Here is an 18525-nt window from a genome sequence, read left to right as displayed (position 1 = left end):
CTTCTGCAAAAATCCCTTGGGCAGGAAAATGCTAAAATGAGCCTGATACGGGAGAAAAGGAAACTATCTTAATGTTTCAGTCAATTATCTTGCCACATTACTGTCAAGAATTGTGGCGGTAAGCCCTGGCCAGGTAGCTCAGTTGGTTAGAGCTTCAGCCGATATGCCAATGTTGTGGGATCGATCCCCAGTCTGGGCACATACAAGAATCAACCAATGAATGCAAAAATAAGTGGACAACAAATCGATGTTCCTCTCTCTCCCCCTTCCTCTCTCTCTAAAATCAAGCAATAAATTTTAAATTTTTTTTTTAAAGAACTGTGGTGAAGCTTTCAAAAGAAGAGAGCTTGCCCACAAAGTAGATTTTTGGCCCTTTCCACCCCTGTTGCTCTCAGCCCCTGGCCCGGAATTTCTTCCTTTAAAGAAGCAGCTTAACAAGTCAGAGCCCAGATGCCTAGTAGTTGGACTGCCACCAATGACCCATGTCCAGATGGGAGTAGAGGGGGGAGGCAGGGCTCCAGCTTCCCTCTTGGTTGTGTATGTGGCAGCCATGGTGAATGTGGGCAGTGAGGTGCTGGTCATGTAGGGGAGACGGGCACCCAGGCAGTGGTCCCTGTGTGAGCAGCTTAGCCCGGTCCTCAGTGGGAATGGGAGTGTGGAGGACGGCAGCTTCCTAGGGAGGGAGTCGGGGCTACTGATGTTTTGCTATGACTTGCACTTTTGGACATCTTAAGGATCTGTGTGTGTGTTAAATAAAAATTGTATATGTTCAAGGTGTACAAAATGATGATTTGATTTAAATACACAGTGAAATGATTAGTACTATCAAGCTGATTAATATATCTTCTCACATGGTTACTTTGTTGTGTGTGTGTGTGTGTGTGTGTGTGTGATGAAAGCATCTGAAACTTACTCTCTCAGCAAATTTTCAGTATTCAATACAGGGTTATTAACTGTGGTCATCATGCTCTACATTAGATCTCTAGACTTACTCATCCTACATAACTGTAACTTTGTACCCTTTGACCAACATCTCACTTTCTCTACCTGCCTGCCCCTTGTAACCACTATTCTACTTTGCTTCTATGTATTTGACTTTTTAGATGCTACATATAAGTGAGATCATGTAGTTTTTTTCTTTCTGTGTCTGGCTTACTTCACTTACCATAATGTCCTCCAGGTTCATCCATGTTGTTGTTGCAATGACAGGCTGCCGTTCTTTTTCATGGCTGCATAATATTTCATTGTGTGTTTATCTGTTCATTAACTATGAACATTAACACTTCCATATTTTGGCTACTGTAAATAATGCTTCAATGAACCTGGGAACACAGATATTTCTTTAAGGTACTGATTTCCTTTCCTTTAGATATATACCCAGAAGAGGAATTGTTGGATCCTATAGTAGTTCTATTTTTAGTTTCCTGAGGAACTTCCACATGTTTTCCATAGTGGCTGCCCCAACTTAAATTCCCACCAACAGTGTGCAGGAGTTGCCTTTTCTCTACATCCCACCAGCATTTTTTCTCATTTTTTTGATAATAGATCTTAACAGATGTGAGGTGATTCATTGTGATTTTTATATCATCTCCCTAATGATTAGTAATATTGAGCAGTTTTTCATATAATGTTGGCCATTTGGATGAGGCAGGTCATTTGACAATTTTTTAATTAGGTTGCTTGTTTTCTGCTTTGAATTGTACACACTCTTTATATATTTTGGATATTAACTTTTTACCCAATATGTGGCTTACAAATATTTTCTCCTATTCTGTAGGTTGCCTTTTTACTTTGTTGATGGTTTTATCTAATGTACAGAGCCCTTTAGTTTGATATAGTCCTGCTTGTTGTTTTCTGCTTTTATTGTCTGAGCTTTTGAGTCATATCCAAAAAATCATTGCCAAGACCAATGTCAAGGAGTTTTTCTCTATGTTTTCTTCTAGGACTTTTATGGTTTCAGATCTTATGTTTAATTGTTGAATCCATTTTGAGTTAATTTGTGTGTGTAGTGTAATATGAATTTCATTCTTTTGCATGTGGATGTCCAGTTTTTCTAGCACCATTTATTGAAGAGAGTATCCTTCCCCCATTATGTATTCATGGTGCCCTTGTTGAAATTAGTTAACCAGACATGCTATGCTTAGATTCATTTCTGGGCTCTCTGCTCTGTTCCATTGGTCTATGTGTCCATTTTTATGCCAGTACCATCTGTTTTTGATTATTATGGCTTTATAATATAGCTTGAAATCTGGAAGTGTGATGCCTCTAGCTTTGTTCTTATTTCTCAAGATTGCTTTGTCAGGGACTTCGCATAGGCCTAATAACAGCTAAATTTTTCTAGAAAGTCAAATTAGTTCACTTTCTTCTTCAGTGTGCCAATTTTTTCATGAACCTAAAAAGACTATCAGAACCAATTTTTAGCTTATCTGGAGAGAATTGTAATTCAGTAACTTTTTTAACTTCAGGTGTAGAGAGACAACTTTTTGCTCCATGCACATGTAGAAAGGTTACATGTTCTACTACACTTGTTTGAGGCTAAACTGGCAAATATCTGAATTGTTCCATGTCCCTGAGAGAACAGAGCAAGTGCCAGAGTGAACGAAAGACACAGAGGGATCTGGGTGGACCTGACAACCCTGAAACAAGGATTAGGGGAGGACACTGTGAGATTTAGTAGATGCCAGGGACAAGGCTAGACAGTACAGTTACTCTCAACAGATGCTGATGAAAAGCCAAGAAGAGCTTCAGAGCAGATGGCCTATCTCCATTAATGCCATGAAATCTGCAAATGTCCCCCACACTCCCCACAACTTAGATGTGGAATAAAAGAGGAAAGTCAGAAACCTAAAATGACTACATTTACTCAGAAGACACTAAGAAAATTGAAAGTCACCGAATTTAACCAGGATTCATTAAAAATAATGTAATGCTAGAAGACAGAAATGAGCACTTAGAGGTAGCAACTCAGTCTAGGTTTAGGAAAATCAAGTTACATCTGAATTGTTGCACATTGTGAAAATTTAACCGTGCCATAGACAACTACGTTTCTGAAAGATCATTCTGACTGCATTGCATGATTAGAATTTGAGGGCTTTTAAAGAAACATGGAAGGCCAGCAAGAGATGATGGTGGTTTGGACAGAGGGTTAGCTGAGAAAGTAAAGTTTCAAGTAACAGGGGGCAACCTGCCAGGTAGGCAGGTGGACAAATATGTGGTTACTGAAACCATAGAGTAAATGAGATCACTCAGGAAGTCCACATACAATGAAACGAGAAGAGATCCCAGAGCAAGAGTAGGCCGTGTGCAGGTCAGATAGAGAGGAACCAGCACAGAGGAGCAATAGGAGAGGTGAGAGGAACACCATGGAGCCTAGTACCTCACAGGCCATGGGAAGGGGCTCTTAAGATGCTGACAGAACAGTGTGAAGAGAACTGTAGAATATCCATTGACTTTCCTATGCATTAACAATTACTAAATTCCCCAGTTTTTTAAATATAAGGATAGATATGAATTGAAAAGGGGGATGGCTACAAATAATTATTGTACTATTTTTGTGGAGATTCATCCCCAATATTTACTACCCTTTATCATTGGATATAGTCTATATTTATATATTTTAATGATCTATGCAACTGGTTTTTTTGTTTATTTATTGAATAGTTTATAAAATTTTATGGTAAAATAAAATGTAGTTGAAATAATTTAAACTGAAGTCACAAATTGAGCCAGATACTGCTTGGTCAATATTTAATCCCTGAAATGGTTCCAGATCCATTATTATACCTTTGGATGTGCTTGTTTTACCTCAGAATCAGCCAACTCCACCTTGAATTTTCAGACTCTGGTCTTCTTTCTAAAACAGCCTAGGTTTGCCAGTCTCCTGACCACATTTAAACCAAGAATTTCCACCACCCTTTCCTTATTCCTCCAGTCCTAGTGGTTTTCCCAGTTATCTTTATACACCTGTGGACCTCACACACTTCACACAGGCGTTCAGGTGCGTACTTGTTGAAGGGAGCAGATCGTCAGCACCACAGTCGGCATTTACTTGCCCTCAAAGTTATTTCATGTACTATAGTTTTGTCTTCCTCAAACAGATTTTCAACCCTTTGCAAACAGGACCATGTCATATACTATGTATTCATTATTTTGTTACCTTAACACATTTATTCATCACACAGTAGACATTCAATAACTGCTTATTAATTGGCTGAAAATCTGTTTCATTTCCTCCAAGATTTATAGTGAAGTGAAACATAGTGACCAGTAGAGTGATGGTTAGAATGTTTGGTTTTTATTAAAACAAAAAATATAACATTTTAAAAATATTCATTTCTTTTCACATGTTGTCTACTTTAATACTCCTTGTGGTTAAAAAAAATAAGTTCTTATACTATCTAGAAGTCAGTCTCCTTAGATCATCAGAATTGCTGAACACTGAATTTGGAGCCTTGAATACAAGCAGCTGGCCTCACCTGCAGGGGCAGATTTAGGTGATACGCTGCGGAACCTGCTAGCCCAGGTTTAACAGGCACCCTTGCAGTGCTGTCCTTCATGGCAAACCCCACTTCCCCATGAAAATTTTCTCTTGGGAGGCCAAAATTAAGCTGATTTACAAATAATTCTGTTATTGAAATAAGCCTATGAGGCCCCTGAAATGTTAATGATCTTGTGTTTCTCAAAAATCTACAGGCAGCTTCAAATAATTGCTGCACCCAACTCTGTTTTAAGACCTCACTAAGCCTTAGCTGGATTATGTAGAGTGGTTTGGGAAAGCTTCTTACCTACTCTAAAGAAAGCCCGAGAAAATATGGGTAATAAATAAGGATAGAGTAATTAAATTTTGCAAATTTTAACAAGCTGCAACCTTGTTTTATAAGGTATCTCTCTTTGTGAGACACGTTTAAATGTTCAAAAGTGCCAAGAGTAAAATAATATACAAATGAAAACCAAAGAGCTAATTATAAAATTTAAAATTAAAATGAGATAAATGCATGAACAACTTATTTTATATCTTTGTTCTGATAATAATTGTTATTAATTGAAACTGATATGAGCTAACTGCCCCGGAATTTTTGTTGGGAGAAATATATAAATAGGCTATTTTTAACTAGAGCATGGTTCTTTGATTATAAATTCTAATAAATGCCATTGTATTCATAAGTATACAATGACATTGCATTATTTCTCCCTGAATAGTGTGCAGAGTTTGGTGGATGTTTTCTTCTTAATTATGGTACACCTGGCAATTTGTGCTGACAATTGTGAAGGGAAGAAAAAGATTAATTGTAGGACAAATAAACCCTGGTAACACAAAAGCTTGTTCTCCTCTCCTTTTACGAAGAAGCTGTAATATCCAACAAGCTGCAATTTTTAAATGGGTTCCAAAGTTAACAAATAAAGATGCCATTATAATTCTATTTCATTTACATACTATCATCAGTAAATTCAACAGTAAATCAAAGCAGCCCTTTGCCATGCACACATACAGTAGATATAATGAAATTGCTTTTATGTTGCTTTCAGAGTAAATGTCAGGGGGGAAAAAATAGCAATTTTGCATTTGTTTCTAAATATATATAGCATTTAGATCCATGCAATAACCCTAGCATTTTCCGTTATTATGGTGCAGGTTTGATTCGTTTTATTTTTTAGGTATGCCCATCATTTTCTCATTGTAATGCTAGCAAGTAGAAATGGGTTTTGCAAACTATCCAAGAAGATATTTCCACATGTATCTATAAACATACTTACATTTATGTGAAAGCCAGGCAGCTCAAAAATGTTGGGTTATATCTTTTATAGGAATATTATTTCATTAAGAGTAGAAAGTAATGAGATTATAGAAGTTACATTGCTTCTCACCCAACATACGTCTGGTGAACTCTTATCTTCCAAGTTTATTTGCTATTTTTTTCTCATAAGTAGTAATGCTGATTCCCCAAAACTCTTAAAAACAGCAACCTTTAGTATCCAAAAGGAAATGATTTTATTTACAACCTTACAATTCAGTAAGAATCATTTATTTCTAGTATTTTAATTATACTGAATACTAATTATATAAACAGTTTTGCCTTACATACGTTTACACTCTGAAGTATGGATTTCTGATGAGTTTACTGAATTAGTTCAGACAAAACACTTAACCTAGAAGCCTTAGATGGAAAAAGGTAAATATTTGCATCCACATTATTTCTCCTCATTCCATACTTTTTATCTACTTTTAAACTACAGAGGACATGGGGCTAACATGGAAACAGAATATATTACCCCCCCCATCTTCCCATTAATTTTTGAAATGCACAAAAAAGACCAATAATCTCAGCAGCACTGGCAGCTGAGTTTTTTCTTTACATGTTTTACACCATATTACTTACCTACATGAGTTCAAGCCAAAGAGAATTTGCATAACATATTCAATAAAACAGTATAACCAACAGGGTAAATTCACATATAATATATTCATAATTCCATATCACATGGAGAAAATGCCTTCTTTTTAAATCCTAGTATTTTTAAAATTGTTTTTATAAATAGACATATTTGGCTGGTCCACAAACTCCCAAAAGTCATAATTGAACCAGATTACATTTCCTGACCATGATGTAATTGAGATAGACATGAAAAACAAATATGCATATTAAAAATCAATAAAATAATCGGAAGTGAAGGAATTATGATTAGAGTTATATATTATTTCAAAATAATAAAAATGAAAGTAGCCACATATAAAAACTATGAATGGGATGTAGCCAGATCTGTATTTATAGGAAAATTTAAATCATTAAACATTTTAATTATTAATTGAAAGAAAGTAATTTAAAAGGATTGTAATTTATTAAATTTTTTTAGAAAAAGAAAACAAATATTATTCAACCTCAGGAAAGACAGAAAAGAAAAATAATTGTGATAAGACAGAAATACACCAGGAGATCCAAGACGGCAGCGCAGTAGGTGGAAGGTACACTCAGCTCTTCTCAGGACCAAACTGGAATTACGACTAAATTATAGAACAATCAATCTGAACATCTGGCAGAAAACTAGCTGAAGTCTTATAACCAGCAATTTATAGAAGAAGCCACGTAGAGACTGTTAACAAGTGCAGAGACATGAAAAGGACTGGCCCAGTTCCCACAGGCAGTGGCTGAGGTTCTGGAGGGGTATCTCAGCTGCAGGAGATTCCTCCTGAGAAACTGGGATCTCAACCCCAAGCCAGGTTCCACTGCCCAGAGCAACAAAGCTGGGAAGAGGCACCCATCTGGCTATGAAAGTCAGCGGAGATTCTTTCCATCAGGGAGAGATGAGACCACTAAAGACACAGGCACTCTCTTAAATGGCCAATGCACAACATTTCTATCCCAGCCACTCACCCTGGCCTCTGACAAAGAGGGCAGACCAAACGAAAGTCATCTGAGGAGAGTTTGGGATTTGTGACCCTGGAGAGAGAGCTCAAGGACAGCCTTCAGGATCCCTGAGCTTTCTTCTCCCACACTGCACATGCCATCTTTCTTGGGTGGAGCACTCTCCTCAATGCAGCATCAGCCTGGAGGAATATAATAGTCCACCCTCTGAACTCCCTTTCACCCCACCCTGATGATCTTATGCCCTGCTGCAGAGTCACCTGCCTTGGCTGGGTTGTAGCGACTTGGGCAGACTCAGGGGATGTCACTGACAGACTTGTGTGACTTTGGGACAGGCGTCATTCCCCAAACTTTTCCATGAACCTGACTGGTACTTCTCTCTCATGGGAGATCCATTAGCCCCACCCTCTAGGTTTCTGGTGGGCCCACCTGCCTGACTCTTAGTGACCCCACCCTGCAGAGGACTGGGCAAAATTCAGGACAGACTGAATCGTGTGTCTCTGGGATGGGAGCCACACCACCAACATTCCCCAGGCCTGACCAGCACCTCTCCATCACAGGAGATCCACTAGCCCTATCCTCCCAACTCTTGGAGGCCCCACCTTGCTGAGCTATGGCTCTTCCTGGCAGAATCTGGAATAGACAGTTGTGTGGCTCTAGGACAGGGACCATTTTTCCATTGAATGCCTGAGTAGTGCAAGACACTCCCTTCACACGGCCAAATGTTGGTCTGCTTGGGCCTGATTAACTCTGCTGGCCTCACCCTGGTGACTCCCTGAGACCCGGCCCCACCACAAAGGTGAAAAAACTCCTAGTGTGTGGCATCTAGACTTGATATACACTGAGACTTTTACTGAGTGCCCTCAGACCCAGTACTGGAACCAAATTTGAACCTGTATCAATCTGGTAAATACCACACACCTGGTGACTCATTGAGAGCCTACTTCATGCAACTTGACTACCACCAATGGCTCTTTCAGTGACTGAGCCTAACAGGCAGCCAGTAAGTAGGAGGAGGAGGAGCCAGATCTCAGGGTGCCTTGGGACTTTTGCTGACCTGATGCTCAACATCACTAATCATAAGAGAGAGGCAAATTAAAACCACAATGAGATATCACCTCATACCTGTCAGAATGGCTACCATCAATAAATCAACCAACAAGTGTTGGCGAGGATGTAGAGAAAAGAGAACACTTGTGCACTGTTGGTGAGAATGAGGATTGGCACAGCCACTGTGGAAAACAGTGTGGAATTACCTCAAAAAATTACAAATGGAACTGCCACGTGACCCAGTGGTTTCACTTCTAAGAATATATCCCAAGGAACCCAAAACACGGATTGAAAAAATATATGCAGCCTAGTTTATTGAGGTGTTATTTACAATGGCAAAGATTTGGAAGCAGCCCAGGTGCCCATCAGTAGATGAATGGATTCCATTGAGACCTGTGGCACAATGGAATACTACTAAGGCATAAAAATGAAGGAAATCTTACCTTTTGGGATAGCATGAATGGACCTGGACCTAGCATAATGGACCTATTATGCTAAATGAAACAAACCCGTCAAAGACAATGTCACATGATCTCACACATATGTGGAATCTAATGAACGAAACAAACAAAAAACAAAATAGAAACAAGCTCATAGATACAGAGAAAAGATGGACAGCTGTTAGAGGGGAAGGGTGTTGGGACTTGGGTGAAATAGGTGAAGGTTAAGCAAAAAAACACACCAAAAACCTCATAGATACAGACAATGGTATGGTGATTACCAGAGGGAAAGGGGGTAGGGGCTGGTAGAAAAGAGTAAACGGGGCATAAATGGTGATGGAAGGGGACTTGACTTGGGGTGATGAACACAATATAATATACAGATGATGTGTTACTGACTTGTACACTTGAAACCTGTATAGTTTTATCAACCAATGTCACCACAATAAATTCAATAAAAAATTTTAAAAAGAAATACATCAAAGATCTAAATGAAGCTAAGATAATGTTTTTTGAAAATAAAATAAATTTATGGCTATTTAAAAAGAAGCCACAAAAAATTAAAAAATAGAACATGATTATAACTATTATTGATAATACTAAAATCTCACATCCTGTAAATGTAATCAATTTTACAAAGACAATTTGAGTCTGACATAGAAATCTTCTACAATAAATTAGCCAGTGTAGTGTCAATCTATCAAAGAATTACTTTCAAAAAAAGGTTTGAAGAACTCAGTGTTTTAGGCTGTTGTAATCAAAGTTCATGAAACAGATAATTCCCATACTATGTAATCTGAGGGGGGAAAAAGAAAAATAGAGAAGTTTACATATGTTATGAAGTCATGTACCCTCCAACCAAAGTCTGACAAGGAACAGTTTAGAAAGAAAGGTGGGGGGGATGATGGAAGGGAGGAAGGAAGCAAGGAAAGAAAGCTAGGAATCAATCTCGAAAATTTAGAGGTAAAACTTCTAAGCACAGTACCAGATAATTGAATGTAATATTACATTAAAAGACTCTCCAAATAACACATTAATGTAACACAATATCAAAAGGTCAAAAAACAGTCATCTTGACAAATGCTTAAACAGTCTTCAATAAAATCCAACTACCTGTCTTGATGAGAGGCAAGACCCTTACTAAATTAGAAATAGAAAGAGATTTTTTAGCAATATGCAGAAAGTATTTCTTAAACACGTTGTCAACATCATAATTAACTGTAAAACTGTTAAAAATGGAAGCAGTTCCATTTAGAAAGCAGCATTAAAACAATCATGCTAGTAACAACACTTTTTTATATTTTGGGGGCATTTCTAGCTGACACAATAAGACAAAATAGAAATTTTTTTAAAAATTAAAAGGAAAAGGTAGGATCATAAGGGTATTACAACATGAATTTTGAACTTAAAATAGCAAAGAATGAGCCAAAATGATTGGTACTAACAATAGAATTCAGCAAGGATATATGAGTATGCAGATACTCTTTCTTATAAAAATTTATAATAGAGAAAGAGCTCATTGGAAATAGCAGCAAAAAATTAAATACATTGAAATAAAGCTAGAAAGAAAACCATAAAGCAACAAAAAAGAGGTGGATCATGGAGTGACATTACATTGTGTGTCTGAGTTGGAAGGTAAGATACTGTAAACATGACTTCTAAAATTAATTTTTTGGTTTAAAAATACTGCATTCAATCTCTGAGTTTTTTTAGAATTTAAGAAAATGTCCATAAAGATTATTTGTAAATTTCAGAAAAAAATAATAATTATAAATGAGGACTTTTCTTATTAGATAGCAAAATGAATAATATATAAAGCTATAATAATTAAAACCATCTGCCTCTGTTATAAAAATCAACCACAGATTAATGGAACAGAATAGATAGTCCCCAAATTGACCTTAGTATTTCTGAAAACTATCACTAAAAGATACACAGCAAAGCAATAAGAAATGGATAGACAATGCTTAAAATTTTTCTTATTTGGGGAGAAGAAATACTCCTACCTTATGCTGAATACCCAACTATTTCACAGATATGTTAATGATGTAAATGTAAGAAATAAACCAAAAGAAACCAGATGGCAGGAACTGAATATTGCACAATTGTTTGGAAAGGACAAAGCATAAGTAGTAATAATAGAATTATGAGAAAAATTGTGATAGATTTGAACTGTATAAACAGTCAAACCTTCTAGAGATTAGAAAGGACCATTAAAGGGGGAAGGACAAACTGGGTAAAATATTCAAAACAAATGTAAAAAGGGTTATCATATGGAATATAGAAAGAGCTCTACAAATCATTAGAAAAAACATTAACACCCCCAGTGGAAAATGGACAAAAGAGTGGATTTATTTATAGAAGAATAAATGCAAATAGTAAATAAGCATATATATGATCACCTTAGAAATAAAAACGCAATTAAAACAAGTTACTATTTTTTTCCTTATCCAAATGGCAATGAAGAAAAAGTATTTAACTGTGAGGAGAATGTGCTAATTTAATTATCCTCAAACAGTAATGGTGAGACTGTAGAGCGTCAACATTTTGAAAAGTGATTTGACAATATGTAAAAAATAAACACATTGAAATAATTTATATCATTGACCCAGTAAACCCACTTATGATATCATAGCCTAAAGGAATAATCAGAGCTGAGAAATAAAAATTTATGTACATGGCAAAATATAAAATTAGACAATAAGGAAATGATTAATAAGTAATGGTACATTCATATATGGAATATTAACATCCCTTAAATTCATTTTTCAAAGAATAACCTTGGCAAACTGCTAGCTAATCCAACTACCGGATAAAATATTGCAGAATTGAAATTGGATAATGTAAATAAATCAGCTTAATCTTCCCTCATGTGAGATGGTTCATTAACAAGAGCATCTGTGTAGAGAGCTCTAGAAAAGCCCAGTGACTGGTTGTATGAGAACAAGGCGCTCACTCGCCAATAGAGCGGACACTTTCCATCCCCTGCTGTCTCGGACCTTCAGAGTTCATGTCTGTATAAAATTAATGATCTGAATAATGTTACTGCAGCCTGGTACAGAGCTTCCACGGCCATGTGTAATAAGACTAGAGTGTCATCTCCAGTTATGTCATCTTTGCTGCGAAACTGTCTTGAGCCACTAAAAGCTTGCCTGGCATCTCCTCTGGCCATGCTTGTGACCAGACGTGCTCTAATATGGAATAATTGCTTTGTAAAAATATTGATATTTCTTACCTTACCTTGAGAGGAACCACCTATCTCTGTGTTATAAAGCATGAACAGAGGGCAAGAAAAAAAATAAATGTTGCTTGTTTAAAATCAGGTAATGTTCTTCTGTCCTGTGTTTTTAAAAGACCAATCTGAGAAAATGACTACAAAATAGTCAATAAATAATTTTCTAAAATACGGCTCTTTTGGAAAAACATAGGGCTTCACTTCAGGCTCTATATCCAACTGTTTTTCAGATAGATTTTAAGATCAGTATGATCTTGAAAAATAAGCAAGAGGGTATTATGGGTCTTTAAATGCCACCCCTGAGTCTCCTCATTCCTCAGGCAAGTAAACGTGTGTTCTGTTGTTTGTATCCATAGTCCCGTGGACGGTCATCCACAGGATACCTGCTCCTGGGTCAGCATGACAGCTCACTGTCCTCAATAAAGATGGCACTGTGAAGACACCATCAACATCACTGTGTGCATTCTCATAGGCCTCTGCTAGGGCACCCTCCTTTGATAACTGTGCACATGAGTGGAACATAGCTGGGGGCAAGAGTGTAACCTAACCCCAGGGACTGGAAAAAAACTAGCCTTTGAGGACGCTAATCCATGACCTCAGCCCAATGGAGATGACAGAAGGTCTGTAGTGATCATGTCCAAGAGACAAATGATAGTCCAGAGGCCTCAGGCCACAAACAGAGCTGCTTTATTCTCCCCCGTTTCTCCTGTGATGTAACTAGGAGAGACAGAAGGGACAGGCTGGGGGAAGCACCTTACCTAAATCTTAAAGTGTAATTAAAAACTAAATTCTGTGTTCAAGGTTCTGGATATTAGTGCAACGTGCCTAAATCAGAGAGTGACAAAAAGCTTAGAGCCCATGACCTATAGGGTAAGTACAGGTTTAAGCTGGCTCTAGGGCATTGGTGTTCAAGTGGTAGAAAAGAAAACAGAAGGAATAGCTTGAGCAGTTCCAAATGGGGTGGGAGCTGGTAGCTGCATATTGAGAAGGTCAGAGGAAGCCGGTGAGTCAGACCCACTGAACAGTAAGGCAAACAGAAGTGTTAAGGACACTAAAAGCAGGAGAAGAACCTACCTTTACAACTCTTCATCTCTGGTAGATTCAAAAGAACACAGACCATAGAGTAGAGTAAAGCTAGTGGTCAAATCCGGGGCAACCATGAGAAATGAAAATATCTCCAGGAGCTCAGAACATAAGGCAGCAGGAGCAATGCAGAACTGAATGGCCCACACAAGCTCAGAACCTATATCCAGTTATCTTCCAAGAGTGGCTTGCATGGCTGAAGGGCATAGGAGGTGAAAAAACAGCAGCTTCTGAAAGGCAGGTTGCAACCTTGACTAGGGTGAATCCTGCCTTGGACATGCAGCAATGAATATACCTGCCTTCTAAGGTTTCCTGTAGGTCACTATATTGATTAAAGTTAACAGACTGTCAAGAGTAAATGGAAATTTACAAAAACTAAAAAACTGATTTCTTAAGAAATTACAATAACAAGTACTTTTCTGTTCTCATCTGATTTAGGCATATGATACTTATACAAATTATACTCTGCATGTATTTTTTTAATCTTTTTATTTTTTAAATCTTTATTGTTGAGAGTATTACAAATGTTCCCCTTTTCCCCCCATTGCACTCCCTCCACCTGGATACCTCTACACCCCAGGTCTTCACCACCCTGTTGTCTGTGTCCATGGGTAATGCATATGTGCATATAGGTTATTTGGTTAATTTCTTCCCGCTACTCCTCCCTCCCCATTCCCTCTGAGATTAGTCAGTCTTTTCCATGTGTTCTATGCCTCTGGTTCTACTTTATTCATCAGTTTATTTTGTTCATTAGATTTCTCATTTGTTCATTTTGATTTTTAGATTCAATTGTTGATAGATATGTATTTATTGCCATTTTATTGTTCATATTTTTTATCTTTTTCTTCTTCTTTTTAAAGGAGACCCTTTAACATTTCATGTAATACTGGTTTGGTGATGAACTCCTTTAGCTTTCTCTTGTCTGTGAAACTCTTTATCTGACCTTCAATTCAAATGATAGCTTTGCTGGGTAGAGTAATCTTGGTTGTAGGGCCTTGTTTTACATCACTTTGAGTATTTCTTGCCACTCCCTTCTGGCCTGCAAAGTTTCTGTTGAGAAATCAGCTGACAGTCTTATGTGTGTCCCTTGTAGGTAACTAATTGCTTTTCTCTTGCTGCTTTTAAGATTTCTGTCTTTATCCTTTGGCATTTTAATTATGATGTGTCTTGGTTCATCTTCTTTGGGACTATCTGTGCTTCCTGGACTTGTATGTCTATTTCTTTCACCTGGTAAGGGAAGCTCCCTGCCATTATTTTTTCAAATAAGTTTTCAATATCTTCCTCCCTCTCTTCTCCTTCCAGGATCCCCATGATGCAAATTGATACACTTTAAGTTGGCCCAGAAGCTCCTTACACTATCTTCATATTTTTGGATTCTTTTTTCTTTTTGCTGTTCTGATTGGCTGTTTTCTGCTTCCTCATATTCCAAATTGCTAATTTAATTCTTGGCACCCTCAACTCTACTGTTGATTCCCTGTGAATTATTCTTCATTTCAGTTAGTGTATACTTCATTTCTGACTGATCATTTTTTATGTCATGATGTCCTCACTGAGTTTCTTGACATTCTAATTAAGTTCCTTGAGAATCTTTATAACCATTGTTTTGAACTCTGAAGCTAGTAGTTTGCTTGCTTCCATTTCATTTAGTTCTTTTTCTGGAGACTTCTTCTGTTCTTTCATTTGTGACATGTTTCTTTGTCTCCACATTTTGGCTGCCTCCCTGTGTTTGTTTCTGTGTGTTAGATAGAGCTGCTATGTCTCCAGGAATTGGTAGAGTGGCCTTATGTAGTAGATGTCCTTCTGCATGTATTGTTAAGTAAAATAGTATAATTATTAAAATGAGAGTAATACTGAAATTTAATTTCCTAAAGCAAATAGTGACAATGGGTTTCAAATCTATCTTTTTTTCGACGCAAAATGTTTCAACATTTGTCCATTCGTTATTTTTAAAATGTCATCCCTGGTAAACTAAGACATTTAATGAAATCATTACCAGAACTACAATATAAATCAATATTTTACCCTCTGACTATTTAATATAGCAATAACCTTTACCATCTAATATTTATCATTCACATCACACAAAAATAGTCACAGACCTAATTTTCGTACTGCCAACATTGATATACTGCTGATCACTTGTGATTATAAATGTTTATGTCACTTTTGTAATTAAGGGGTTAGAATGATGTTAACAGACAGTGTTTGTATTCTGCGAAAGGAACAAAAATTTAGAAAGCAAAATTAAACTTGTGCCTTTCTGAAACATTTGGATGCTGATAAAATCATGAGAAGTTTGCTCTTCAAAAACATAAAAGAGTCTGAGTAAATTTAATTTAAACAAATCAGTCTCTGTTGAATATATTAATAATTGTCCCTTGCTGGCCGTCCACTTTGCATGGCAGTACTTAAATGAGATATCTTTTAACGATATTCAACCTTCAGATTGTCCTGATGAAGCAAAAAAGTCAATTAACACTAAAGCAGATCCTGCAAGATACAAGAATTAAACAGAAATTCTAAAAATTCAATGCATTTTGACATTTTAAAAATCTCTTTAATATCCATGTACTGGAGTGTAAATTTATAACTTTAAATAAATGTGACTATACCATACATTACAGGAAACTTTTTATGCATTATCTTTTCATTTTCTCTTTTTTTCCTATTTCCTTCTCCCTCACCCCTCTGTTCTCCCTCCCCAACCCATATTACTCTGCCTTAAGGGAACCCTTATTATAAAATATGCATTCTTTAATATTTTTTGCAGATGTGCATACATGTACTTACTCACACATACATAGAGATTTTTGTCATTCTTCTATATAAGTAAGATTGTAATATAAACACTTATGTCTCTTGCTTTTCTCCCTCAGTACTTTAGCAGGAATCCCTGCACATCAACTGGAATTGTTATAATTTTTTTTACTGGTTATATAATATTCCACATGTGGATCCCAATACTTTGTATAACCTTTCTTCTATTGTCAGATATTCACTTTTTAAATTTTTGGCACTATGGAAAATGTTGCAGTAAACATCTTTGAAAATGTCCTTGTATCCTAGGATTTTAATTTTATGAGATAAGTCTGCAGAAGTTATTGAGTTGAAGGGTATTTTTAGCTTTGATAGATTGCTTTATTAAAAGGGCTCAACAATTGACATTTCCTTCAACAATTTGTGAGAATACACTTTCTCTGACATCCTGACCAGCAGTGTTGTCTCTGCTAATCTTTTTAATCTCTACGAATGTGTCTGAAGCATAATGATACTCCTTTGTTATTTTAATTCATATTTTTTTTGTCTTCTAGAAAGCTCAGGTGTCTTCCATGCTTATTGACCTTTGGATTTGCTTATCTTGACTTCCCAGTTTCTATCTTTTGGCCATTTTTCTGTTGGTTTTTATTTTTGTAGTCATTTGCTTGCACTCTTGTATATAAGAAATATCAACCCTTTATTTGGCATCTGTGTTATAAATATGGTTTTCCAAATCTATTGTATGTCTTTTGATTTCATTGCTATATTAAGGTTTTCATCTGTTTTTTAATAGGCAAATATGTCTACCTTTTTATGACTTCTGAGTTTTGGTTAACACATTTGTACCCTTAGATTGTTCATGAAGCCTCTGAGTTCACTTTCAAGAGTATTTTTGGTTTTTTATTTACAATTTTCTTTAAATTATCAGGAATTTATTTTTCTATCTGGTGACAATAGAGATCCAGCTAATGAAAGTATATTGAGTGTCTTCTCTTCACTTAACATTGTATCTCTGGGCTAAGATGGAATCCATCAAACACCTAGCACATGCAGACCACCAGTGACAAGGCAGGAGGGCATCAAAACCTGAGTCATGATCCCCACCATCCTAAAATGTAAGACCTCATTATTTAGAAAAATAAGTCACAGGTAAAAATAGAAAGGTTTTAAATATTTTGCTAAGGCTGTCATAACATTGTTCCAGAGACTAGGTGACTTAAACAACAAAAGTTTATTTCCTTATGGTTCTGGAGGCTAGAGGTTCAAAATCAAGGTATTGACAAGGTTTGTTTCTTCTGAGGCCTCTCTCCTTAGCTTGTTGATGGCCATCTTCTCCCTTTGTCTTTAAATCATCTTCCTTCTGCTTGTGTCTGTGTTCCTATCTCCTCTTATAAGGACTCTAGTCATATTGAATTAGGGCCCACCCATATGATCTCACTTTAAAGACCCTTTCTCTAAATACAGTCATATTCTGAGGTACTGGAGCTTAGGATTTCGACATAGGAAGTTTGAGGAAACATAATTCAGCCCATAACACTTTTCAGATGATCTGCACATCTTGTATGTACCATGGGCATTCACATGAGAGGGAGGTCACTGGACAGTTAGTGAAAACTTCATGGACGAGATAGGCCTGGAGACAGGCACTGAAGGTTGCTTGAGATTTCAGTGAGGCAACGAAAAGCTTTGCTGTGAGAAGATGAGAATAAAAGTTGTAGCTACAAACATGGTGTGTCAGGGTTCTTATGAGGTAACTAGGCTGACCAGGGGAGATAGTTAATTTTGGGGAGAAGTGGAAGATAAAATTGAAACTGCTGATTGTAAGTAATCTGGATTTAGAAGTTTAGGCTTAATGAAGTAGGAAAAATAAGCTTCATAAAAAAATTTTAAATGGAATTTCTCACAAATGACAACCAGATTTTCCTTCCTGAAATACCACTTCAGTATTGACAGAAGTTAATGATTGCCTATTTATAAGAAATGAAGAAGAGGGATAAGACAAGGTGACATCAGTATTTTGTCAAGACCTGGAGGACAGAAATAATGTTGCCATTGAGGCGGTAGTATGCAGAATTCTAGATGGAGACGAAAAGTGGCCACTGGTCCCTTTGAGCCTGAGAGTTTGGGATGGAAGTACTCAATAAGAAATTAGGGCAAGAAGTCTGAGGGGCTGGGAGGGTCAAACCTGAGCTATGCATTAGGAAGTGATCAGTATGGAGCACACTGGGGAAAGTGCATGGAGCTGAGAGGGGGGTAACTCAATCCAGAGGCAAAGGGATCATTCACTCATCCAGCAAACTTTTATTAAGCATTTACTTTGTGTCCAGCATTTCTTTAAGTGCCAGGAACATAAAGATAAATAAGGTGTCTGCCCTCAGAAACCTCATCCTCAGTCATGAAGGCAAGGAGTGGTCAGTAATGTTAAATGATGAAGAAGTGAGGGACAGTAAGGATGGATAAAGGGCCTTTGACTTGTCAGTAAAGTGGTCACCCTTGGCCTTCTAGAAGGCAGCTTCAGTAGAGTCAGGGTAATAGAAATCAGATTGAATGGGGAAAATGTGATGAGGAAATGGAGACAAGAGCAAGACACCTCTTATTC

General features: G+C 37.0%; 1 protein-coding gene across 1 annotated transcript in view; it reads left to right on the top strand.

Annotated features, from left to right (window-relative positions):
* Positions 1-18525, top strand: part of MYO3A (myosin IIIA) — a 196015-nt gene that overhangs the window by 163447 nt on the left and 14043 nt on the right. The gene's annotated exons all lie outside the window — the stretch shown is intronic.

The sequence above is a fragment of the Miniopterus schreibersii genome (assembly GCF_964146895.1).
Source record: "Miniopterus schreibersii genome assembly, chromosome: 1".
Lineage (NCBI taxonomy): Eukaryota > Metazoa > Chordata > Mammalia > Chiroptera > Miniopteridae > Miniopterus > Miniopterus schreibersii.
This window is presented reverse-complemented; position numbering and strand designations above follow the sequence as displayed.